The sequence below is a fragment of the Ambystoma mexicanum genome, chromosome 10 (genome assembly GCF_040938575.1).
Source record: "Ambystoma mexicanum isolate Mex_15411 chromosome 10, UKY_AmexF1_1, whole genome shotgun sequence".
Lineage (NCBI taxonomy): Eukaryota > Metazoa > Chordata > Amphibia > Caudata > Ambystomatidae > Ambystoma > Ambystoma mexicanum.
The window spans coordinates 1,018,715,300-1,018,740,328 of NC_090932.1; the positions used below are offsets into that span (position 1 = coordinate 1,018,715,300).

The 25,029-nt window shown below is 43.8% G+C and overlaps 1 protein-coding gene and 1 long non-coding RNA gene across 2 annotated transcripts in view; one reads left to right on the plus strand and one right to left on the minus strand.

The window, feature by feature from the left end:
- The window catches only part of LOC138491945 (uncharacterized), a 120,821-nt gene extending 115,975 nt beyond the window's left edge, over positions 1-4,846 (plus strand). Inside the window, exon 3 of the long non-coding RNA XR_011276110.1 lies at positions 2,521-4,846. This is a non-coding gene — a long non-coding RNA (uncharacterized lncRNA). The remainder of the gene's footprint in view (positions 1-2,520) is intronic.
- The window catches only part of LOC138491944 (matrix metalloproteinase-23-like), a 214,425-nt gene that overhangs the window by 60,452 nt on the left and 128,944 nt on the right, over positions 1-25,029 (minus strand). The window lies entirely within an intron of this gene.

The window sequence follows — 25,029 nt, forward strand, 5'->3', positions numbered from 1 at the left end:
AGGGATACAAATAAACAGTGCCCACGTGTAGGAGTTTCCAGGGAGGCAGTGCAGGTGTGCAACTGATGGGGGAGGGGACCTGAGATCAGAGGGGTGCCAGGTGACCAGTGCAGTTTCGGTTTCAGCCAGGAGGTCAGCAGGGGAGAGGAGGAGAAAAAGCAGTAGCAAAGGGGAAGGTTTTGAGGTGCTTCAGGAACCAAAGATGGTTCTCCTCAAGTTTCAGGGAGGCTGTTCCAGAGGGAGGCCCCAGCCAAAGAAAGAGATCTACCATTGCTTGGAGAAGCGACTGACCCTGAGGTAGTTGGAGGTGGATGAGGAAAGAGCTAGAGAAGGAAGGTATTTAGGAAGAGAGCGTTGAAGGTATTGAGGCCCCAAGCCCCAGAAGGCCTTGTGGACACTGCAGATGGTTTTGAACGTAATCCTAGCCACCACTGGGTGCCAGTGCAGAGATTTCAGTCCTGGAGAGATCTGATCCCTGGGCTTGAGGCCAAGGACAAGTCTTGCAGTCCTGTTTTGGATGAGTTGCAGAGGGTTGAGAGTAGAGGCAGGCAGATTCAGAAAGAGGCTGTTGCAGTAGTTGGGAGCCTAGGGAGAACAGAACTCTGGAGACAGTGAGCTTCTGGGGGAAGGAGAGGAAAGGAAGAATACCTCTGAGGAGGTGCAGCTGGTAGTGTAACTTCTTAGAGACGCCAGAGATGTGAGGAGAGAAGGAAAGTGTAGCGTCGAAGATGACTCCAAGGTTTTTAGCCACACAGGTGAGAGCAGGAGGAGGGCCAAGGGAGGCCGGCCAGAGAGTGACAGGAAAGGAGGGGGCAGGTGTGCCGATGAGGAGAGTCTCGGTCTTACTGGCATTAAGGCAGAGATCATTGACGGCACACCACTCCTGGGTAGCAGACAGTCCGAGATGAGAGAGGGAGAAGAGGTGGCGGAAAGGGAGTCTGAAAATGAGTTGAGTGTCATCCGCATAGCACTGAAAGTTGTGGCAGAGAGCGGCAATTTGGTGGCTAAGAAGTGCCAGGTATTGGTTGAACAGCCAGCAAGAGAGGTTAGACCCCTGGGGAATACTACAGGTAGAGATAGAGGAGAGGAAGGATGCAAGTTGAATTTAGGAGGATCGATAGGAGAGGAAAGAAGTCAGCCAAGCCAGGGCCTGATCAGAGATGCCCAGGTGATCACAGAGCCGGTTGGGCAGGATGACATGGTTGACCGTGTCAAAGGCAGAAGAGAGATCAAGTAAGATGAGGACACCGGGGTGTTGGAATCAAGGTTGGAGAGCAGGTCTTCATGGATGTTCAGGAGAGCAGTTTCCATACTTCTGGCAGCTCTGAAGCCAGACTGATGGTCCTGGAGACAAGCAGCAGATTCAGTGTGAAAATTAAACTGGGAGATGGTCAGCTTTTCCTGAGGTTTGCCCAGGAAAGGAGTGGTGGAGATTGGGCGATAGTTTGCCGGACAGGAAGGGTCGGCAGAGAGCTTCTTAAGAAGAGGGTGCACAAGGGAGTGCTTCAGGGGAAAGAGAAGACTCCAGTGGTGAAGGAGTGCTTGCAGAACTCAGCCAGCGCAGGGGCCAGGGGGTCAATGTGGTCCTTGATCATTTTGGAGAAACAGGGGTGAACCTGTTTTGATGAGACTTTCATAGATCGGACTTGTCTAGAAACCTCATCTGGGGAGAAGAGGGGAAGGCAGAGAAGGAGGAAGGAGAGGTGGCCGAAGAAGGGCCAGAGGAAGAGCAGGGAGTAGCGGTATGCGGGGGAGAGGAAAAGAGAGAGGACAGGATGTCCTGAGTTTTAGAGATGAAATGAGAAGCCAGTGCCGTGCAGAGAGCCTGGGAAGGGACGGGAGATGTAGAGACTGCAGCAGGGTGGCCAGCACCCTGCGGATTTTAAGGAGTTTTGCCGAGTTGTTAGATGCCGCAGAGACAGGGGCTTGGATGTGGGCTCTCTTCTTGGTGCAGACAGAGAGTCGGTATTGCCTTTGAAGGAGGTGGCAGGCCAGTTTGTCAGAGGATGTACCGGAAGCATGCCATTTCCTCTCAGCCACCCTGCACTTGCGTTTAAGGGTGACGAGGCCTGAGTCATACAAAGAGTTGCACTTGGCTTTGGGCTTCAAGCGGATCCTCATGACAGGGACAAGAACATTGAGAGTTTCAGATATAGCAGAGTGTAGCATAGAAAGGGCTGTGTCAGGGTGTGAGTCCGCCAAGAGGGGGTGAGGAGGTAGGCAAGATTAGAGTAGGCAGGACAATGAAAATGTCAATGATGTCTCAACAGAATAAACACAGTAAAGAAAGAAGATGACCGTGGTCCCACGCTAGTAGGAGGACTTCAAAAGTAGAGAGAACATTTTCAGCATTGTAGAAAAACTAAAGAAAGACATGCCTGATTGCTACATAATTACAGGATGTTTAAAATGTGTACCAACGAGTCAGAAAAAGCGAGCTTATAGTTGAGTGGGCTGAGAGTGCCAAGAAATAACCACTGTAAAAAAAAATGTCCCAATATGACTTTGCCTCTATTTCAGTTTCTGCAGGGAGCAAGAATCAAAAGAAGCATCTTCGTCTTCTTCAGCTACTGATGCACTAAGAAGAAGAGGAGCGATTGAAGAACACATCCTTTTTGAAAAAAAAGTTTGAATTTATGTTGTCTGTTTTTGTCGTTTGTTATTTTTATCATAAAGAGGAAGACTGCATGACTCTTTGGTTTGAGAATGTCACTCAAAGAGGAAATGTGTCCTTTAAGTGCACTATGCAATTGTGGAAAAGGAGAGAAACCTATGTTTACTTTTTCTGCATTGCCCTATTTTTCATTTATATTTTTTATGCAGATCATAGCCAAAACCTCGGTATCAGCCAATATGTATTTAGAATAAAGTAACACCAAGATTTGGAAAAAATGAGAAAGAAGCAGCCATCCTGTTATATTAGAAAAAGAGATAATGCAGTAAAGATTGTTTAAGAGGCAGGAGTGTTTAAAAACATATAGGTATATTAATGGTTGGGTTTGAGGATGCAGTACTGACGATAAAGACATACTTATTTTTTTCAAATGAAACTCATTCAGTTTTATATAACAGATGGACGGAAGATACATAGTCTCGGGAGGATAGCTCAGGGGCAACCTGCTCATCTTGGAAGCAAGACGACACAGAGAAACACAGGTTCGATCCCCGGGTCCACACTTAGAAACCTCTGGGTATTAAGCGTGTTATTAATAACCAATCATATTAATCATATTAATACATGCACACCAGGCGATTGACGGCAACCGACCCTGCAAGCAGAGAGAAAAGATCGAGTGACCCAGGCAGATGCTTTGCTTGTGAAAAGTTTTCCTACAAGACACCCCCATTCTTGTGTTCCCCAGGCACAATTGAATGCCCCCGTGTTTTTTTTTTTTTTACTGTTCTTTGACTATGCGAATTGAGAATCCAACTACTCTGTGATGTAAAGAACCAAAAAAACTCAAAAGGACTGGCCTTAGAATCAAAGGGCCTGTGTACTTGCTGCAAAGCAGCGCAAAGAACAAATGAAATGGACTTATCATGAAGACACTCTGTGGATGCGGACAAAAGCTAAAACAAGATGAATCAGGTGGCAGATGTGTCAACGAAAGATGTACCGATGGAAGAAAATATGTATGAAGAAAGGGCAGGAAACAAGGAAATGTCATTGGGTTGGAGAAAGAAAAAAGTGTACAGTAATTGTTGCACATGGACAAATAAAGAGGAAAATGGGCTGGCGGGTTTCCTCAAGGATTGCTTTTTCTCGATTCTCATGGTGGCATAGGGGAAATCACCTGATGTGTATTTTATGTTTCCATTTTTGGGTAAAGGGGATAGGATCCAGTCAAAACCAAATAAAATTGTTCTTGAGGATACACGCATAAAAGTTCAAAAAGGGCGAAACGTTGCAATGATCTTATGACAAAAGGAGATACATATATGTTTTAGATTAAAGACACTGGTGACTTTGTAGAAATGTTTCTGTGATACCTCCCATGTTAAGACAAATCACCACACTGAGGAGGGTGAGTGATACAGGGGTGTATAGGTACACTGTATATGGGCAGGGTGGACAACGGATGTGGTGGTCGTGTATTGAATAGGTGTCTAAATACAGACGAGAGGGGGGAGTGTATAGGAGGTGCTAGACCCCACCCCCCAAGCTGGGTGCAGATGGCATGGTGGGTTGATCAGCGGTTCCAGTATTGCAAAAATCAGATTTATAGTGCTTTTTGAAGACAAATAGTGCATATAAGGTGACAAATATTTTTGGGGTCAGAATGACTCGGGAAGGAAAGGGTGTCTCCAGTATTACTCACATATGAATATGTCAAATTGTAGTTTGAAAACAGGATAGAAAAAAAGTTATGCTGAAAAGTAAATTGGGTTGTCATTTGGTAGCATGGCCGAGTATTTAGGCTGAACAGGCTAAGATGGATTCTAACATGGATGCCAGAGAAAACATGACGTCTTGGGTGCAGGTGTCAAAAGCCCTTACTCATGCAGCTAATGAATATTGGTTTGGCAGCAGTTCACTATAGATAAGTACGTCAGGATATATAATTATGTTTATCTGAGACTGGAATGGGCTAATCAGTCAATGTGTCAGTCAAACAGAGCATGCCAAAATGAGCTCATGAGGCTTGGTGAGCGACAGTTGAGCCAACCAATTTAAGGCAAGTAGGGGTTTAATTTTGGCTGAAGGGACCAATCGGATATGTATTCTGAAATTGTATGAAGTATTGCGTCATCCTCAAAACACTATAAAAGACAATCTGATTGTAGGAACCCTGTGTGCTTCCAGTGTAACTTACTGAACCTGTATTAAAGATGACTGTGAACCATCCGGGCGCCCATCCTCCTTTGGTCTTGTTCCAGTGTCATTGTCTGCAGATATCAAAGCTGATCAAGTAGAGGGCCTCCCTTTACAAGCATGGGATCAAAGTTGCTTTATCCACCCATCGTATGGATGCTGTTCTGCCTTGGAACTCTCCTCTGGTTAGGCAAAGTGCAAGATGTGCTAGGCAATGTGCCTTCCTCACTGATACTTCTGTTGCTATACATATTTTAAAGGTTCCCAAAGCATAAGGTATAGGGCAACACATGTAGCAGCTTTCATCAGACGTTCTCCTTCCCACCTTCTTCACGTGCTGATACCATAGGTTATTCTTTAAATGAGCCAAATTGTCAAAATATCTATACCATCATAATTTCTACGAACAATCCTTTTAAATCGAAATAAATGTCTAGTAAAATTTTAAAAAATTCTGTTTGTGATTCCATAAGGGGCAGCTGTAAATGTTTCATTGCCATCCACCATCTCTGTATTATTTCTAATAACTTGCCTAAATGTCATAATAATCAGAAGGAAAACAGAGATCATACTGCAGAATGACACCACAATTAGTATTCCATGGACACTCATCAATTTTTCTTGATGGTGATGAGCCTCTTATATCCTAAAACCTCCACATGTATGCTTCAATTCTTAATATGTAAATCGAAAAATCTTTATAAATCACACCTTTATATCAAGAACTGTAAGATGATTGCAACAATTATTCTGAAGATAATATAATTGTTCTTAGAATTTCCCAGAAATGTTAGGACATTAATGTATCTTATTATTAAAGCTTGGTAAGACTGTAATATGTAGTTAAAAACAGCATACAAGAATGTATGAAGTGTTATTGTAATAGGTAACATAAAGATGAAATGTGCTTTTCTTCTTTTTGCTCTGGTACTTCAATGCATAGTCTTAAAAAGGTTCCAGGATAACTGCAAGTCTGTTTACTCATTATCAAATATTAAAAGATATTGGCCTTTAGTCTAGGGTGTTGCTGGGTTCTTCAATTTCCTGATTTTTACTCTTAGCCATAGAACGAGTCTGCATACATGGAACTTCTTCTCTTGCTTCACTGTGGATAGATGCAGGAGGGGTCAGGGTTTCTCTTTTATATGGCTTGATGTTGTGCAAACAAAGCGAGGCTCTTCGTCCTTTTAGCTTTGCTGCTGTAGGTGTGAATTCCTCCACCCCGTATGGACCTTCAAAACGAGGAGTGCTCAAAGTGCGTACAAATTTGCGTACCATCACCTGGTCTCCTGGGTATACGTTTGGGTTTTTAACAAATCCTCTGCTTCAATGGGTTGATCATCATTGTCACTTCTCTTTGACCCCTCCCTTCGATTCTTGACCTTTTGTGACATGAAAGAAATACTTGCAGTCATTGTTGTTAGGTAATCATGCATCTCATCACCTAATGTCTTTGCTACATTGTGGGCATCAGTTTTTAACCTAGTTGGAGGAGAAAAGGAGGTTCTCATGTGGCGTCCAGTTACAAAATCATGAGGAGTTAGATGGTGATCTGAGCCGGGCTGATTCATTAGAGCGTATAAGGCTAAGGGTAGGCAATGTAGCCATCCCTTCTTCAAAGTTATCTTTATCTTTTCAATCCTCTCTTTCAATAATCTGTTTAATCATTCAAATACACCATTCGCCTGTGGGTGATAGTGGCATGAATCCCAGTAGAAACAAGTCACACCCTCGCGTAATAACGTGGGGAAGGTCTGGACATTGAGGTTGCTGGCTGGCATAAGCTTTCATTAAAGAGCACTGGCAGTCTCAGCCCACACCAACATGGCCAACAAGTTAGGACTTGGGGCAGAACTCAAGATGGCCCCGAGTTGGCACATGTTTCTGGGATCCCTGGTGGCCTAGTGTTACAGGGTGCAGCTAGAGGCTATAAAACTACGCCTCGGGCCACAACCTGTGCTTAGCGTTTCTTCTGCTGACTGGGTGAGCAGTGCAATGCTTATTGCTCCACTTCCACGTGCACGGAGGACTTCTGCATTTCGGACACTTCCCGGAACCTTTGCTTACCTGACATCAAGCTCCTGTAAACTCCTGCGGCTCCTCTGTGCTCCGAAACCCGCTCTGACTTGCAAAAATTACCTGGATAACAGGACACATCATTGATCATGCTCTACAGCGGTTCGCCATCCTGAAACAGGAAAGACACAAAGTAAGCGTTTTACAATTCCAAAAACGCCCCCTTTTACCTCCCCCTGCAAACTTGCTTACCTGCGCATTCTGCCAGCCATGACTCTTCATCTGCTGATGCTGCGGTGATATCCAGCGCAGCAGCTCCCTTCTGGCATGGCATTACGCACACCTGCAGAGACAAAAGAGACAAGAACATTATTAGCATTATTTGCGCCCAGCGCCACCAGCTGCCTGAAAAAGACAAGACACAAGAACAATATTGACAAGAGACAAGAACAATACTTACCTCACTTGCGCTCCTTGCTGCAAGCTGCTAGAACTCAAGAAGGAAACATGCAGCACTGTATGAACATTTACCTTCCAAACCTCCAGAGTATCACGTGTGCTGCAGCTGGCCTGGGCTACTACTTCCAGTGACAAAACTGGATTGGATGCCTACCTGGCACCTTCAGTCTTCAGCTCCATTCCTAACAGTGAGCCAGTCCACTTGTTGCGCCAGCCAGCAAACCTTAGGGGGCACAGAAGGGAGGTGGGAGGAAATCAGGGGAACACACAATGAATACCCGTTGCTTGTTTACCCATAGGTTCTCATCCAGGCCGTTCCTTAATCATTGCTAGTGGCTCCAAAACCTACCAGGCCACTCCCAACTGCACTGGTCACTGGGCTATAGCTCTTCAGTGGTACAGTGGGAAGGGAGTGGTTTGGAATTCGTCTACACCCCGTCCATTTGCTGAGGGCACCGCTTCTGACCGTCCGGACAATGTGCTCCTCCAGGGCACCAAAGGTAAGCATTACAGATAGGCAGAAGAAAACGTATGCTTAATGCCTAATGCAAGAAAAATTAGTTCAAACAGCTCATTTACAAAATGCGGTCCATTATCAGACCGCAAAACCTCACACACACCCCATCTTGGGAACACTTCACACACAAGGAACTTGGCAGCGTACGTGGCATCAGGGTGTCTGCATAGACCGGCCTTGATCCATCTAGAAACCATCTGTAACCATTGCATATCTGCAGCATGTCCACATAATCTATATGTAGATGCAGAAATGGGCCATTGGATCTAGGAATTACTCCTCTCACTGTTCGCAAAGTGTGCCCTGCAGTACATTTCTGGCACACAATGCAATTTACAATATACTGTGCCACATGCTCTAACAGATTTGACGAAAACCACTCTTCTGCTATTGGAGCAGCTAAACTTTCTCGAGTCGTATGCGCGGGTTGGGAAAGCTGATCCAAGTCTCCAAGTTGCCTCAGTGGGGGATAAAGAACACCCCTGCTTTTTTCCATAATTCCATCTCTCCTTGTGGTGCTCACCCTTGTATCTCAATTAGCTGGACAATAGACACTTTTTTTGTGCATTTAGTTTATTACAAACTTTTCACTATTTTATTCCACATTTATCTTAAAACCATTCGTTAACTTTTCTTTAGCTATCTTCAATAGTCTGTTGCTTGGTCATTCACCCTATCCCATTTCTTCTATTTCCTTTAGTCTTCTTAGAGCGACCTCCAAGAATTTAACAGTCACAAAATTGATTCTTTTGTTTTGGAATCCGTATATAAATTCCCACCATTTTTCAGCATCGAGACCGCCTAAATCCACTATTCGATCGTATAAGTGGATGGATCTCAAGTCTTTCAGTCTTGGACAGAATAATAACAGGTGTCTTAATGTCTTACTTACCATGCTGCATAGTCAAAATTTAATACATCCTTGGTTTATCTCATATCTTTTAAGAGTAGTTTGGTTATGAAGCACGTTTAATCTAAATCTCAACAATGGGTTGCGCTGTTTGCAAAATGGACATTTTTCTAAGTATGATGGAATTTTGTTAATCAACCCATAGTTTTTTGAAAGGGTATGTGTTGGGGACCTTGATCTTGCGTCTTCAGTTTCCCACCAGTCATCCGCCCAAAGGATCTTCTTTACGAGTAATGGGTTGTTAATTAGTGTAACGCTCACCTGATTCCCACGGAGGCGCAGGTCTGGCTTCGAGTGCTGGTGCTTCTTCAATGGTGAAGCGCAGGACTCTGAAGATGGACAAGAAGGGCCCCTCTACTCTGGCTTCTCTGGCTCGCAGGAATATTCCCCTGTGCGTGAAAAGGGAGTATTACCTACTGACTGAGTTATGCTCAAGCCTCCCACTCTCTTCCAACCCTTCACGATACCCTTCCACGATTCCCTGTGAAGTCTCACCTTAGGGTCATGAAGGATGAGCTCTCGATCCTGCTTCTGATGCAGGGGCGCGTTGAAACCCAGTTACTTCACTGGATTGAGGATTGATGGGAGTTCAGGTAAGCTTGACTATTCAGGTAAGGCGCTGTAAAAGTTCTGCTGCAAGTTCAAAAGTCCAAGCTTTATAATAATGTTCATAGTCTTGTTGCAGCAAGCGCTAATGGTTATGTCTTTTTCCCCTTAGGGGCCGGGGTTCGGAATGCCGGAGATATGGCGCCGACCCGAAGTGAAACGTGCAGTTCCAGTAAATGACAGGTAAGTTCTGGATGAGCGCTCGGGTAATGTCTTTGCATTCGCTCATTCAATGTCTTTGTCTTTTTTTCCGCATAGGGGCCGGGGTCCGGAAAATGCCTGGAAGCGGCAAGACCCGAAATGAAATGGGAATGACCCAACAGGTAAGTCTTAGAAGGAAACTGCCGGTGGAATATCCAAGGGTTGAAGTAGGCCGGCTGGCCTTTTCTTTTGAGCTTTGTTTTGGGCGCAAATTCCGCAAGACAGAACAAAAGACTTTATATCTTTTCTCCAAGAAGGCCACCAGAAGTGGCGTTTGTTTTTTTTCCTCCGTTTTAGCGATACCAGGGTGTCCTTCCATTAAAGATTCATGATGATGGGCAATAACAAGTTCTTGCAATTCTTTACTTGGCAGAAACAACCGCTCCTGGAAGTAGGGTAAGTCATCCTTAACCGTGTAATGAGGACCCTTTTGACTCCATTCCAGTAAGGTTGAAGAGTCTAGAAGTTGTTTTACTTGCGTTTGGATGTCCTCAATAGTTTGCAAAGAAGTCAAGCCTAAGATTATTTGCTCAGGTATGATGGGCACAGGTTCTAAGCTCGAATTAGGTTCTTCCATGCCAATCCGGGATAAGGCGTCCGCTTTTCCATTCTTGCAGCCAGGGCGATAGGTAATTACAAAATCAAATTCCGCAAAGAATAGAGCCCAGCGGAGTTATCGTGAAGATTGAGCCTTGGCCGTCTTCAAATACTGTAAGTTTCTGTGGTACGTAATTACGGTGATGGTGTGTCTTGCCCCGAGAAGGTAGTGACGCCAAGCCTTGAAAACAGATTTGATGGCCAGTAACTCTTTATCGGTAATTGCGTAGTTGATTTCAGCAGGAGAAAATTTTCTGGACCAAAAGGCCACTGGGTGTAGTTGGTTAGTTTTTGGGTCTCTTTGCGACAGGACAGCTCCCATGGCCGAACTGGATGCGTCAGTTTCCACAATGTACGGGAGATCGGGGTGCGGGTGCTTCAATACAGGTGCAGAGGTGAATTTGGTTTTCAGGTCCTGAAAGGCTTGTTCGGCCTCAAGAGTCCATTCGAAGCGTTTGTTTTTCTTTAGGAGAGCTGTGATGGGTTGGACTGTTCGGGAAAAGTCCGGGATGAATCTTCGATAGAAATTGGCAAAGCCGAGCATGCTCTGAACTCCCTTCACCGAGCTAGGAGATGGCCATTTGAGGATGGCATCCACCTTTCGCGAGTCCATTCGGACTCCTTGAGGTGTCAGGATGAATCCGAGAAACTCAACTTCTGTGGTATGAAAAACGCATTTTTCGAGTTTTGCAAATAGTCTGTGCTGGCGCAATTTCTCAAGAACTGCCCTAACATGTTTTCTGTGATCAGATTCTGAAGAAGAGTACACCAGGATGTCGTCAATGTAAACAATGACACAGACATCGATAAGTTCCCGAAGAACATCATTCATAAAGTACTGAAAGGCGGCAGGTGCATTGCACAAACCGAAGGGCATCACCTGATATTCGAAAAGCCCAAACTTGGTGCGGAATGCAGTCTTCCATTCGTCGCCTTCTTTTATACGCACCAGGTGATAAGCTCCTCGGAGATCTAACTTGGTGTACACACAAGCGTCTTTCACCTGGTCGATAAGCTCAGGGATCAAGGGCAGAGGATAACGATTCTTAATCGTTATTTGATTTAGGGCGCGATAGTCTATACACGTTCTAAGGTCGCCCTCTTTTTTCGGCACGAAGAACAGAGCTGAAGAGACAGGAGACTTGGACGGGCGAATAAAACCATTGGCTAGGTACTGATCTAAGTACTGACGCAAATGCAGGTTCTCAGGTTCTGTAAGAGCATAAATCCTACTACAAGGTAGTTGAGCATTGGGTACCAGATCGGTTTGGCAATCGTAAGACCGATGGGGAGGTAACGTGTTAGCCTGTTCTTTCTGAAAAACGTCTTGGAATTCTTGGTATTCTGAAGGTAACTGTACAGGGGTGGAAGTTGCTGAGGCTAGACCCATAGCTGGATTTCCTGGATAACAAGTTGGTTCACAATCAGGAAAACTTATCTTCTTTGCTCGCCAGTCAATTCTGGGATTATGTGTTTCTAACCAAGGAATTCCAAGAATTACTTGAAATTGTGGGGCCTTGATCACATCAAACACGATTGCTTCCCGATGTCCGTCCTGACCTACCAGCGTCACTTCAACAGTGGAATGCGTTACAGGCCCAGAGGCTATTTCGGTTCCATCTATTGTAGTAATGACATCTTGGGTTACTTTCGGGCGGAGAGGAAGCTTAATCCTGGAAGCCAATTCACGGTCTATGTAATTCCCAATAGCTCCACTGTCGATGTATGCTTTTATAGCATGCAACTGCTGAGGCTGTTTTGGGTCCACGAGCACCATTGGCATGACAAAATGCGAGGTCAAAGAGTTAGTTTTCAAGCTCGGCAAGCGGACCCCTACGCTTGTCGGGCTAGGTCGTTTCCCGAATCAGGTGTCAATAATTCGTTATCAGTAGCTCCAACCACCTTCTTAGGTGGTTTAACTGGACAATTCCGAAGAAAGTGACCGGAAGTCCCGCAATACAGACAAAGTTGCATTTGCCGCCTTCTCTCACGTTCTTTCTGCGTTAATGGTCCTTTAACACCACCGATTTGCATAGGTTTGGATACGTCGGTACTCTTGGAGTTAGCGTGGGTTTTGATCGGTATTCGGGTTTCGTACTTGAACCGATCTGCTTTTCTGTTTTGAAGTCTGTGATCAAGTTTAACCACCAAGTCTATATAGTCTGCGCAGACCTGGGGTGGGTTTACTATCTGAGCTAGAACATCCTTAAGCTCTCCACGCAGGCCTCGATGAAACAATGTGATCCTTTTGTTTTCAGGCCATCCAGTTTCCACAACCAGTCTGTTAAAGGTGGCAATGTAGGGCAGAAGATCCTGATTACCTTGTCGTAAGGATAGCAGTTCATTATCAAGGGCCTGTCCTTGAGAGTGTCGAGCGAACAATCTTTCCATGCTGGCCTGGAAGCCGTGAAAATTCTGGAGAATGGGATCATCCTGATTTACCAATGGAATAGACCAATCAGCAGCACTGCCACTGAGGTAAGATAGTATAAAGGCTACCTTGGTCTGGTCGTTAGGGAAGGCTCCGGGTCTGCATAGAAAGTGTAAACGACATTGGTTCATAAAGACGGCATACTTCTTGGGATCCCCCGCAAAACGTTCAGGCGGAGCCAAAGGCATGTGTCCAGGTAGATTGATTTGTACCGGGTTATTCAAACCCATTGATGTGGAAATGTCTCCGGAATTAGGTAAAGCAGTGTGCCCTGCCTGGGCCTGTAATAACCTTTTGGCTAGGTCATCTGTTCTTTCCTTGGATAGGATCAGTTCTCTTTTGAGAGCGTTAGTCTCCTGGCGGGCTGAGTGCACCTCTGCCCGTAATTCCCCCAAAAGCTGGGCCAGCTGGTCAGTCTCGGAAGTCTCCATAGCGCCCGGGTGGGAAATTGTGGGTAGGCTTTGCGTTCTGTAAAGCTCACCTGATTCCCACAGAGGCGCAGGTCTGGCTTCGAGTGCTGGTGCTTCTTCAATGGTGAAGCGCAGGACTCTGAAGATGGACAAGAAGGGCCCCTCTACTCTGGCTTCTCTGGCTCGCAGGAATATTACCCTGTGCGTGAAAAGGGAGTATTACCTACTGACTGAGTTATGCTCAAGCCTGCCACTCTCTTCCAACCCTTCACGATACCCTTCCACGATTCCCCATGAAGTCTCACCTTAGGGTCATGAAGGATGAGCTCTCCATCCTGCTTCTGATGCAGGGGCGCGTTGAAACCCAGTTACTTCACTGGATTAAGGATTGATGGGAGTTCAGGTAAGCTTGACTATTCAGGTAAGGCGCTGTAAAAGTTCTGCTGCAAGTTCAAAAGTCCAAGCTTTATAATAATGTTCATAGTCTTGTTGCAGCAAGCGCTAATGGTTATGTCTTTTTCCCCTTAGGGGCCGGGGTTCGGAATGCCGGAGATATGGCGCTGACCCGAAGTGAAATGTGCAGTTCCAGTAAATGACAGGTAAATTCTGGATGAGCGCTCGGGTAATGTCTTTGCATTCGCTCATTCAATGTCTTTGTCTTTTTTTCCCCATAGGGGCCGGGGTCCGGAAAATGCCTGGAAGCGGCAAGACCCGAAATGAAATGGGAATGACCCAACAGGTAAGTCTTAGAAGGAAACTGAGCTTTTCCTATTCCTTTCCTTCTCTCACCTTGTTCTTGTCTTTTCTCTCTAGGCTCTGGGAAGTGGCTGTGGATCCGGATGATCGCTGCTGAAGATTGAGGCGTCCAGGATAGGTGAGTGAAATGCAGCGCTGCAGCGATCGTAGCGAAATGCTTTTAAAAATGATGTCTTCCTTTTCAGGATCATCGGTGTGATGTCTCCGTGGTGCTGATTTAGCAGGTAAGGTCTTTTGTCTCCCTTTGCAGGTGACCCAGGATACTGACAGGCGTGGCTGAGGTCCAGATGCAGGAGATGACACGGTGAGCGTCCAGCTGCGAGGAGCAGAACAACGCGAAGCGTGAGTTGCTGATCGGGTGTGGTTTAAATAGCTTTGGAGGAAGTTCCAAGTGTGTATCCTTCCACTGATCAGGTATGTATCCTTCCCCGACCACACCCGGGTGGAAAGTAGTCCCACAGGTAAAGTAGTTCCATTCAGGCCTCAAGAGGGCCTGGATGTAGCAGCATGGTCTGCATCAGGTAAGTGCACATTAAAACACTTGAATACATGTCTAGCTTTATGAGCCTGGCGCCTAAGGCGCCAGGACAGGGGTCCAACATGAGCCTGGCGCCTAAGGCGCCAGGACTGCATCCAAAGGGCCCCAGCTTGGGCCCGCTGGCACTCCCCTGGGGGAAATGATGCCTGCCTCTGGGGTTGCTGGGTCGGACCTGGCTCCTTGGAGGTAGGCATCATGACAATTAGAGTGTCAATATAAGTTCCTATATTATTCAAAATTGAGTCACACTCCAATTTCCATTCATCAAGGACCCACTCTTTGTTCCCTGGTTTGGGCATTCTGAGAACTTCAAATGGAGGGACACAATCATTGCGAATTGACTTCCTGTAGAGCATCAACTTGTTCCATATGACTTTTACATTCAAGGATATTAGTCCCAATATGTGTCAAATTACAGCTATTGGAGTTGCCATTGGTAATCGCAAAATGTGCTACCAAAAAGAACCTTCTACGAGTTCCCAGATTTATTTCCGGAGTCCTAGGCAGGTTTCTCCTCCAAACACAAGTATCAGAGAGACTTTTCATGTGTAAAATATTATTATCGGTTTCAGCGAGAATTTTCCAAATCTTCTGTCAACAGCCCTTCCTTGTGCAAGTAGTCTTTTTGTTGTTTGCTTTAGGGCATCAATCCATGCACTTTCAGCTTTTGACGTGCTTAATTGGACACCCAAGTACTTCATTTCCTTTACTGATTGCAAGCGTTTTCAATCCAATATCCAGCGTTCTTTTGATGTTCTCTTACCTCTTGCATCACCTAAGATCATAATTTCTTATTTGATGGCGTTTATTTTCAGGTCCTTCTGCGTCACATAATTCAGTAGCTGGTTTATAGACCTCTGTAGGCAGATCTTAGTTTGATCCAGAAGGATCAAATTGTCTGCATATAGTAGTCTGCCCACTTCAGTACCATTTATCTTTGGTGAAAATTAACATTTATTTTCTGGTATCTCCTTTAGGTCTTCTATATAAAAACTAAACAAGTTAGCCACTAAAGGGCATCCCTGTTTTAGCCCTTTGCCAGTCTTAATTTTCTCTGTCAGAGACCCTTGTTGGTCCAGCTTTACTTGCATGTTTGTCTCAGAATAAAGTTGTTTTATGGCCTTTAGGAGATCACTTTGGCCACCTTTGGCTTCTAGTTTTTCCCATAACTCCCCTCTATCTATGCTGTCGAAGGCTTGCTGAAGATCTATGCTAGCCATATAGATTTTTTGTTTGTTATGGAATGCTCTTTTCTTTAGCAGACTGATTAGAAAAAGATTGAGGCTGCAACCTACTTCCTCTACAAATCCCGATTGTCAGTTATCAAAGGAGTTGGAATCTTTGATCCATACTTTCAAGTGCTCTAAAAGTAAGGTAGCAAAGATTTTCCAGACGCAATCAAGCAGCGCAATAGGGCGGTAGTTTGAAGGTTGTATCCAGTCCCCATTTTTAAAAATTGGGACCACAATCGCTGCTTTCCAACTTTCCAGAACTTTGCCTGTTTTCACTATTCTTTTGAATAGGACCTCACAGAATTTTGACTATAATTCCGGATTTTCCTTTAAGACTACGTTCAAGATTCCATTGGGCCCAAGGGTTCGGGATGCACTGGCTTTTTTAATGAGCGCATCAATGTCTTCTCTACAGATCTCTAAATTCCAGGTTTGTTGCAATTCGCATTATTTGTCAATTGAATTTGGGTTGATAATTCTATCCTCGAATAATGTTTGAAAATGTTCCGTCCATACATCCTCAGCAATTGGATTTGAGAGGCATGGATCTTTAAGGCCATTATTTCCATGTATTAGTTGCCATAGATTCCTACTATTTGTATTGTCTAGGGCTGGAGTAGTATCGTTTTATGTGACGTCTGCCAATTCTTGTACCGCTGTCGTCTTTTTCGCTTTAATTAATTACTATTCAGATGTTTTGATTTATTTAATATTCAAAGATCTTTTCTCAGTAGCTTCTTTTGTCTAGATACTTCGATATCATATGTATTGCTTTAAATCTGGGCTTTGAAGTTTGCTTGTTGCTTTCTTTGAATGCCGTCAGAGTCTGATCATACTCAACAGAAAGTGGCTCTTGATTTTGCCATATTTCCAGCTCTTGCGTTATTCTCAGGATATCTTTTGATTTCATCCTTAAACGGTTTCGTCCTCCTTCTAATTCGAGCTTACCCGCCCAACAGGGCTTCTTTTCATTTTTCTTGTCCGAGTATTATAGCAACCACTGGGTCATGATCACTTTGAGATACCTTTTGTACCTTTAACGATGAAATGCTTGGTAACAGATTTTCTGATACAAAGATATAGTCTAGTGTGGCCTTCTGAAGATCATTGGTCCATGTTGAAGCTGCCGGCCTATCTCCTTTGATGTTCCCATTTAGCCGGTATATAGCTCTTTGTGGCATTTCTTCCATACATTCCCTCGTCTTCTTTTGTTACATTCTTGGAGTCAACCTCTCGCCCATCATCATCCAAAAAATTGGCATTAAGATCCCTGTCTTTGGCTCAGGCCTCCCTCTGGAACAGCCTACCTGCCATTCTAAACTTTAGGAGAACCATCTCCGGTTCCCGAAGCACCTCCAGACCTTCCTCTTTTCTTATGCCTTCGCTCCCCCTATCCCCTGCTGATCTGTTCTCTCTTGGCACCGTGCACCTGGCCACCCTCTGTATTTTGGGCCCAGGTACCTGCTCATCCTGCCACCCTCCCGCACTGCCTCCGGGCCACCCCTTGCACTGGGGTCTGTATCTGTACCCCTACAGCCCCCCCTTTTTCTTCCGGCACTTATCAGACCTACCCTTTCTGCTGCCTTAAACCTAGCACTTGCAAATTGCTGGCTGCATTACCACTGTTTGTTGCCTTTATTATTTATTTATTATTTATCTGTTTCTCCTCTGCTTCACACTTTCCACCTCTCACCCCTTCCATGCACTTTTCCCCTTCCCCCCTCCCATGCACTTGTGCATTCTCAATGTCACTGGGCCTAGTAAGACTGCCGTTTTGTTCTCCCCTGTTCCCCTGCCTTGCCTTGTCGCGCTCTGAAACACTTGTATACGAGCGCGATAGAAATAAAATATCAATCAAAAAAACATATCACTATCTGAATATTGCAATGGTTCTCAGATAGCTGATCGATCCAATCAGTTACCAAGTCTATAAATATCGCACCCTTCTGTCCTCATGGGGTTCCAATATACGTTTAATAGGAGGAGGAGGGTGTTGTTGTTTTTAATAGACCGTCCAAGCAATTCTATTAGCGTGATCTGAATATAGGGTTTTGGGTTTATGGCCTCAATTACAGAAATCTCAGTTCCATTTTTGATCATAGTCAAGAGACCTGAGTAAGGTCTTCCCTGTTGCCCCCCTGTGGCTGGATTTAGTAGAACTATGTAGCCATCAAGCATCGGAGGTGCTTTGAGCCAGGAATCTTGAATGCATATGATTTCCATGTTTGCCATTGGTTGTTGTTTTTCATTAAAGAGGTGCCCAAACCCTCTGATGTTCCAGCTCCCTATCTTCCAGCTTGTCTGTGTGTCGGGCTTTGAATCCTAATCTCTAGTTTTTTTCGCTAATGCACTTGCTACCCAACTCTAAGTTGCAGGGTCCTGAAGTGGAGAGGAATTTGATCTTAGCTCCGATTTCTCAATTGTGTATAAATCAGATGGAGTTCTTCCCTGTATCGTAATGCAGATTTTATTTAGGGGCTCTCTTTCTTTGTTTAATGTTTGTGTGTGTTGTATATCCCTGCTTCCGTTGGAGTTTGCAGTTGTATGTTGAGAAGGCTGTATTTTGGACCACGACACTCGCTTCCCCGAAGCAGGCAATGATGGTATATTGCAGTTTTTAACACTGTGTTGGCTCATCCACAAAACCTGACCTGTTGTTTGCTGGTTAAGGTTATCTTCGCATCTCCTGATGTCAAATCCCAGTGTTCACAATTCATCACTTGCTTCAAGCATTAGTGTGGATAATGCAGTGGATTTAAGTATAAATACCATTGAGTCATCTATTTTCTCGTTCGGGAAGCTCACAATACTTATGTCCTCAGATTGAATCACTCTCAGCCGAGACATATATTGCAACAGCTTCATTATAATGGATCTGTTCAAGATAAGTCTATCCTCAGTTCTTAGGATTCTATCCAGTATTATGGGCACACTGGAATCCTTAATGGCCATTTTCTTGTTATCAATTTGGCTATTCACTTTCCCTTGAGGGTGAAGATCTAGAATAAATGAGACCTGGCTCAAGGCATTTGTTTCTTTATGTCTGACATCCTGTTTCTATTTTGCAACAAGGGATTCCATTATGGCTTCATATGAAAGATCAGTTTCAGGATGTTTAGCTTTAGACCCACATTTTTCCCAGTTTTCACTCAGGGTCATAAAGTGGAAATTATCATTTTTTGCTATCACAGGCGATAGACATACTGTTCTACCACCCTCTTAAGTCTCACCGTTGGTTTTCTTCTCGGCTGCAGCTGTTTCCCTCAAGTCATTATCCTCATAAACTGATAAATCCAACAAGTCCAGGATAGTTTCATTTATCTCATTGTCCTCGTTTTCTGATTCGCTGTCACTCCTTTGGGAGCTTTGGTCTATGGCCATTTCTGTTTAGCTTTTGCGTACAATTTTCGCTTTCAAGTGATCGGTACAGATTTCTTTTGTGACCGGCGGAAGGGACACTTTCTGAAGGAAACTTTGGGAGCTGCAATTCCTCTTTACATTTGATGTTTTTATGTTTTTTGTCTTGCAGGTGTGTTTGCCACCACTGGTTTTCCTTCTTGTCTCTTCAGTATTCCTTTGCTCAAAAATGGAGAACGGATTGTTTTGATCTTTGATCTTCTCCATTGATGTTCCTGGGTTATTTGGATTATGCTCATCTGCAAGTATTAAGCAGGTGACTCTCTGACAATTTCCCCGGTCACCACTAATTGAGTTTTGTTGGAGTTTAGATGTACTTGGATTGTTTAATAAAGGGCAATTCTCACTACTCATCTGGGTCGTGTCTCCACAATTTTCTATTTGGCAGTTTGGATTCTGCCTTAAAGGAGGGTGTTTTGGTGTATTATCAGATTTTGGTCCTTTTCCGTTTTCAGGTATCATTGGTTGTTTTGTGTCGATCTTATTTGACTGCGTAAATGGCCATGAGGTGATTTCTCACAAGCCTTCTAAAGTATGCATTTATCAGATTTGGCATCCTGAAGAAGGTCTATCAAGGATTTGAGGATGATTCCTTCCTTTTCTTTCTCTATTTCTTTCTCCTCCCGCAACGCTTCCATCACAGATTCTACGTTTATCAATTTCGAGTTCATCAAAGCTATAATAGTTTGGTCTTTATAATTTTTGCTCAAATTTTCATATAATTTAAAAAAAGGAGCTAATGTTATTGTTACAGCTGAAGTAATAGACTCTTGTATCTCATTAGCCCAAAGTGGTTTGATAGAATCTTCCAGGTTGCGAGCTCCGGGTGTACACCTCTGGTAGGAAGGCAATCTGAAAATGTGTCTCTTTGCTTCTTCCCAACCCTGGTTTTCTTTGTTATCTGTTTCTGTTAACTCATCAACATTAAAGTATTTTCTCAGGTTAGTTTTGAAGACCCTAATAACACCTTTTCTGTGTCTCTCAAGTTCATTCCTATTTAGGGGGACTTGGGTTGATGCAAAACATGCTCCTTATTTTGCTGGACTTCACTATGTACTTCTGGTTTTTAGAAGGAATAATTAACAAGTCTTCCATATGTTCCTTATTTTGATCTTGTTGAATATCCTTTTCTGATAGGCAAATATGTGCACTATTCTCAAAACAGTTGCTGGCTTCCCCGTATATTTTTTCCATCCATGGTATCATGGGGCTCCACTATAGCAAGTCCTCAGGCAGGTTTTAAGCCAGATCCTTGTTATTTCTGTCTTGGTCTTCTCCTATCTCAACAATCTACTTCTTTTTGTGGAGCAGCTTGGCCCCGATCAGATTCTAATTTTCCTGTATTTTCTGAATTAAGTGGATTGGTTCATTATCTGGCCCTGGAATTTCCATAACATTATTAACAGCCATTTGGTTAGGGTCTATTTCTGATTACTGCAATACTTCGTCATTTGCAGCACAGGTAAAAGGTTTCTCTGAAAAACCTTGCACTTGGCAGACCTCGTTTGAATTTTGTGAAGGTGGCGCTCTTTCGTCCAGTTCTGGTATCATTGTTTGAGGTTTCCACGCCACTCTGTCATGTCCAGTCACAACTGTAGGAGCACTCGCACCTGATGTAAGTATTTGTGCAAGCTTTCACTCAGATTAGAGGTATGCAATGTTCCGTGAGCATTCTGGGGCTTCACAAAAAACGGAGGCATTTGATAAAAGGTCCTCGTCTGTTACTACAATTAGCATCCAGATTTTCCATTGGTGCAATATGTGATTTTTTTATTATGCGGGATGAAATTTTTAGTAGTTTAAACTTTAAAATGCTATTTTAGTGTTTCCGCGTCAGAGTTCGAATAACTTCTTTTAATTGCAGTACTTTTTAATGGTCTGAATTCTGCCCTGCTATCGGGTCTGTTCTTCAATGTACAGCTCGTGTTTGGCTTTGTTACCATGACAGCAGATTCAGTAACGTGTTCTGTAACATGCTCTGCAAGCTCGGAGGCTGCTCTTCCGCCCTACTCTACAGAGGACGGGGTTGACGACAATGACAGGCAGCCCTTTGCCTCGCTGAGTAGCAACGGCGTCTGATCGCAGGTGGATTCTCAGCTCTGTGGGACTGGAAAACACTGGTAAGTGTGGTGAGGGGGGCGCAGGATGGCGGTTTTGTACCGCAAGCTTCCTTTAGATCCTGTTGGCCCATATTACACTCGCTACTTGTTCACCGTTTTGATAAAGTGGTGATAATACTTTTGTAACCAATGCGGGTACATCGCATAATACTTATTAGGGCGTCTAATACATCGCTTTAATGTTAGTTGAGTTGAGACGTACCTGGCTTCTGGTTCGTTGTCCATTATGGTCTGACTCCATTTCACTCCAATAAAGGGGCCATCAAGGGGTCGCAGGCCTCGCAGGTGTTGCTAACCCTCCTGCAAACACTCTGCAAACACTCTGCGATGCTCTGAGTCCGGAGTGAGGCTTTTAAAGATGGTTCAGGTGATTCCAACAAACACTGAAAACAGACTCTCCAGAGTCTCCAGGTACAGCACTGCTCCAGGGAACAGCAGGTACAGCAGACAGAACACTCTGCAAACACTTTCTATTTCAAAATTAGAAATGGTTGGGAAATAGGCTGTTTTTTGGCTTCTAAATCTGAGGCTTTGTTTCTGCGAGAAATTAGAATGTGCTGCACATTTTACGACTTCTAGAGTCAATGGGAGTGCTAATACTTCAATATGTTTGTCCAATAGGGCCACATGTTGCTCTGGAGTGCTGTCTGCGCGGAGGAAGCCCCTCCTTTCACAGCGTGACAAACCTGCGTGTACGGTTGACTTCTCATAGGTGGAGTCAGAATACACTGTCACTGCCTTATCTTTGAATCTCTGAAGTGAGGCGATAAGCAACACTAATTCTGCAGCCTGTGCTGAGCAATGCAAATGCAATCTCGTGCTTGTCACTACTGTCAGTATACGTTTCGCCATTTTTTAAATCACTTTTTAAAGAACCATAAATAAAAACAACACCCCACTCCCGAGGCCATTTTCTCTAGCTTGGGGAATTTCATCATAGTTCTTAGTAAACATTTTGCAATCATGTACATAGTTATCCTCTCCTACTGGTTCAGCTATGAACGTTGCTGGATTGACTGTCTTACATCTGACAATTTTAATTGCAGTATTCAATATTATTACTTCGTAAACTGAAGTGCTCTGTGTTGTCAGAGTACTTTTGGGTTTCTCTAAAATCGCAAATAATGCATGCTCAACAAATAATGTTCTGGACACCCCAATGTTTTACTTGAAGCCTTTTCAATTGCCAATGCAGCAGCAGCTAAAGACTGCTCACAAGGATAATGCCCTTTCATAACTGGATCTAAGATCCTACTATAATACGCTAATGGTTTGTGTCCATGTCCTAATGTCATTTTGTGTATAAGGACTGCTGTTATGACTTCTCCATTTGAATGAGAAAATAAATAAAACTCTTCAGGGTAATCTGAAACTCCTAGCACAGGGGCTGTACTGATCACACTTTTTAATTCTTCACATTCTTCAGTCATTTCATCTGTTCATGTTATTTTACTATTGCCCACCTGTGCTTTCTTAAACCCTTTTAAAAGTGGTTGAATATAATTACAGTAACCGAAAACCCAGGCCTTGCAATAGTTATATAGGCCTAAAAAGTGTTACATTTCCCTCGCTGTTTTAGGTTCTGAGGTTTTCATAATTGCTTCTGCTTTCTCAAGCGTCACTTTCCTCCCTTCATGAGAAATCAACTGTCCGATATACAAGACCTCTTCCTGACAGTATTGTAACTTCTCTTTGTCCACTTTATATACGTTCTCTGCAACGATAGTCATGAGCTTAATGGAATCTTCTCTACATCTTTCTTCTGTCTCATTGCATATAAAAATGTCATCCATATAGTGAACTATTGCACTTTCAAGCTGAACATTGCCTATGTCCATCTGGAGGACTCTATTAAAGATTGAAGGGGACACTCAGTACCCCTGGGGAAATCGGGTATGTTTCAGGTGAATCGTTCTATACAAAAAGGAAGTCAAATCCTGTGAGTCTTTATGGAGGGGAATTGAAAAGAATGCATTCTTTAAATCTATGACTGTAAAATATTTGGCTTTTTGATGGGATGTTAAACAATATTGTCGCAGGATTTGGAATTAAAGGAAACTCAGCTTTGACTATATCGTTTAGAGGGCGAAGGTCCTGAATAAATATCCACGACCCCCACCCGTCGATTTTTCTCACTGGGTACACAGCCGTGTTACAAGCAGAAAGGGTCTCAAATATACCTTCATCTGCCTCTCGGGGCATGTTATATTGCTATGCACTTGGAAATGTGCTTGTGGTTTAAGCTTGATTTTAGCTGCTCCTACTCGTTTTAATAGACCCAAGTGATATGGACTTGTGGTCCATAAAATCTTTGGCACTTTCCCTAAATCTTCCTGGAAAAATGACGGTGTCTTTTTTACCAACGCCATTCTCTGCGATAACTATCTATTCTCTACTTTTATCCAATAAGTAAGACTTTTTTGAAAAATATTAATTCATTATCTGAGTACTCATCTTTCAACAACTCCTCATCTGTCAAATCTGGCAGCCTGTATCCTTCATTGAGGGATATATCACTGTTCTCCATCCCCTTCCCTCATCATCTGTCCCATGAAGAACCATTCTTTCCTCTCTGACCACTGCTGCTTCTTACTCCAAGCAGATAATCTGCCCTTCTTCATTCTCCGTAAGGATTTCTGGTCTGAACAAAAACTCATCAAGTATTCTTAATAGTTTACCTATCAATCTCGGTAAACACAATAATAAAACAGTCACTCCATACAGAAATAGTTCTGGGTCCAAAGGTACACCTTGTAATGCTTTCTGGCCTGTAAAGGCTAATATAAACTCTCACATTCATATAATGTATCCCTGGAGTGAACCACACTATTCCCCCTTCAGTAAAAGATATCGTCCTTTTCATCTTTAAATCCCGCCCTAGTATGTTAACTGGCATTTGCCTAGAATATAATAATGGCATGAGCATGTCATGTTCTCCTTTAGCGATTGGTAATTCGTATGTAAAGGGAACTAAACTCATCGCCGCAGAGAATCCCTGTGCATTCATTGCAATACCTGACATTGGGTATTTTCCATCATAGACACAGAAATGAGTTTCTCCGGTGTCTACAAGAAATGAAAATGTCTTGCCTCCTATCGGCACCTTGACCCTTGGTTCCTCTTGGGGGTCTGGTGTCACCGAGAGTACGGAACACATCAGGTCGCTCTGTGGGCTGCCCTATTGTGGATATACATTCATCACTGTATCTATGAAAGGATTTCCTCCTACCACAGTCACACTCCGTAATATAGGTGAAGGTGCTTGCTGAGCTCCTGTTGTCATATTCCATTGTGGTACCATAGATTGTTGTGTCTGTGCTTGCTGCATTTGTACCTCATTGTGCTTGCATGGGTACTTGCTGTGATTGCCCTTGTGGCGATTGCATTTGTAATGACGCTTGCTGCATTTGCTGTGGTTGCGGCGCATATATCTGAACCTGCGTGTGATCTTGGGCATAATATTCCTGTGGGTTCTGTATTATATTGTGGCGCATAACCCATCCACTCTCTTGGAGCTTGACAATTGTACTGCATGCCTCCTCTGCTTCTACATGTTCTAGCTGTGTGTCCTATTCTTCTGCAATTCCAGCACTGTTGCGGTTGTCTACCATTAAATCTTCCTCTTCCCTGAGGGTTATGAAATCCACCTTGTCCTTCTCCTCTCGGCCCATTTCCTCTTCCTCTTGGTCAAAAATTGTATCCACCCTGATTTGTGGGATACCGTATGTTATTTTTCTGCACTGATTGCATCACCTGTGTCACCCCACCTTCATTGCCTGTCAATACTGCTCCCGCTATGGCTATTTTTGACAACTTCTTCTGGACTAGCTTCCGTTCCTCCTGCTTTCTATTCTCGGCTTTCTTCTTATTCTTATTCTTTTCCTTTTCCTGCATTAATCCGTAGTGATGCATGATTGTCAATTGTATTTCCAGCCATGGCTTTGCTTCCATTCCCACTTGTTTCTTCAATTGCTGTTGCACTGGCTAGGGCAGTCCCTTACACAAA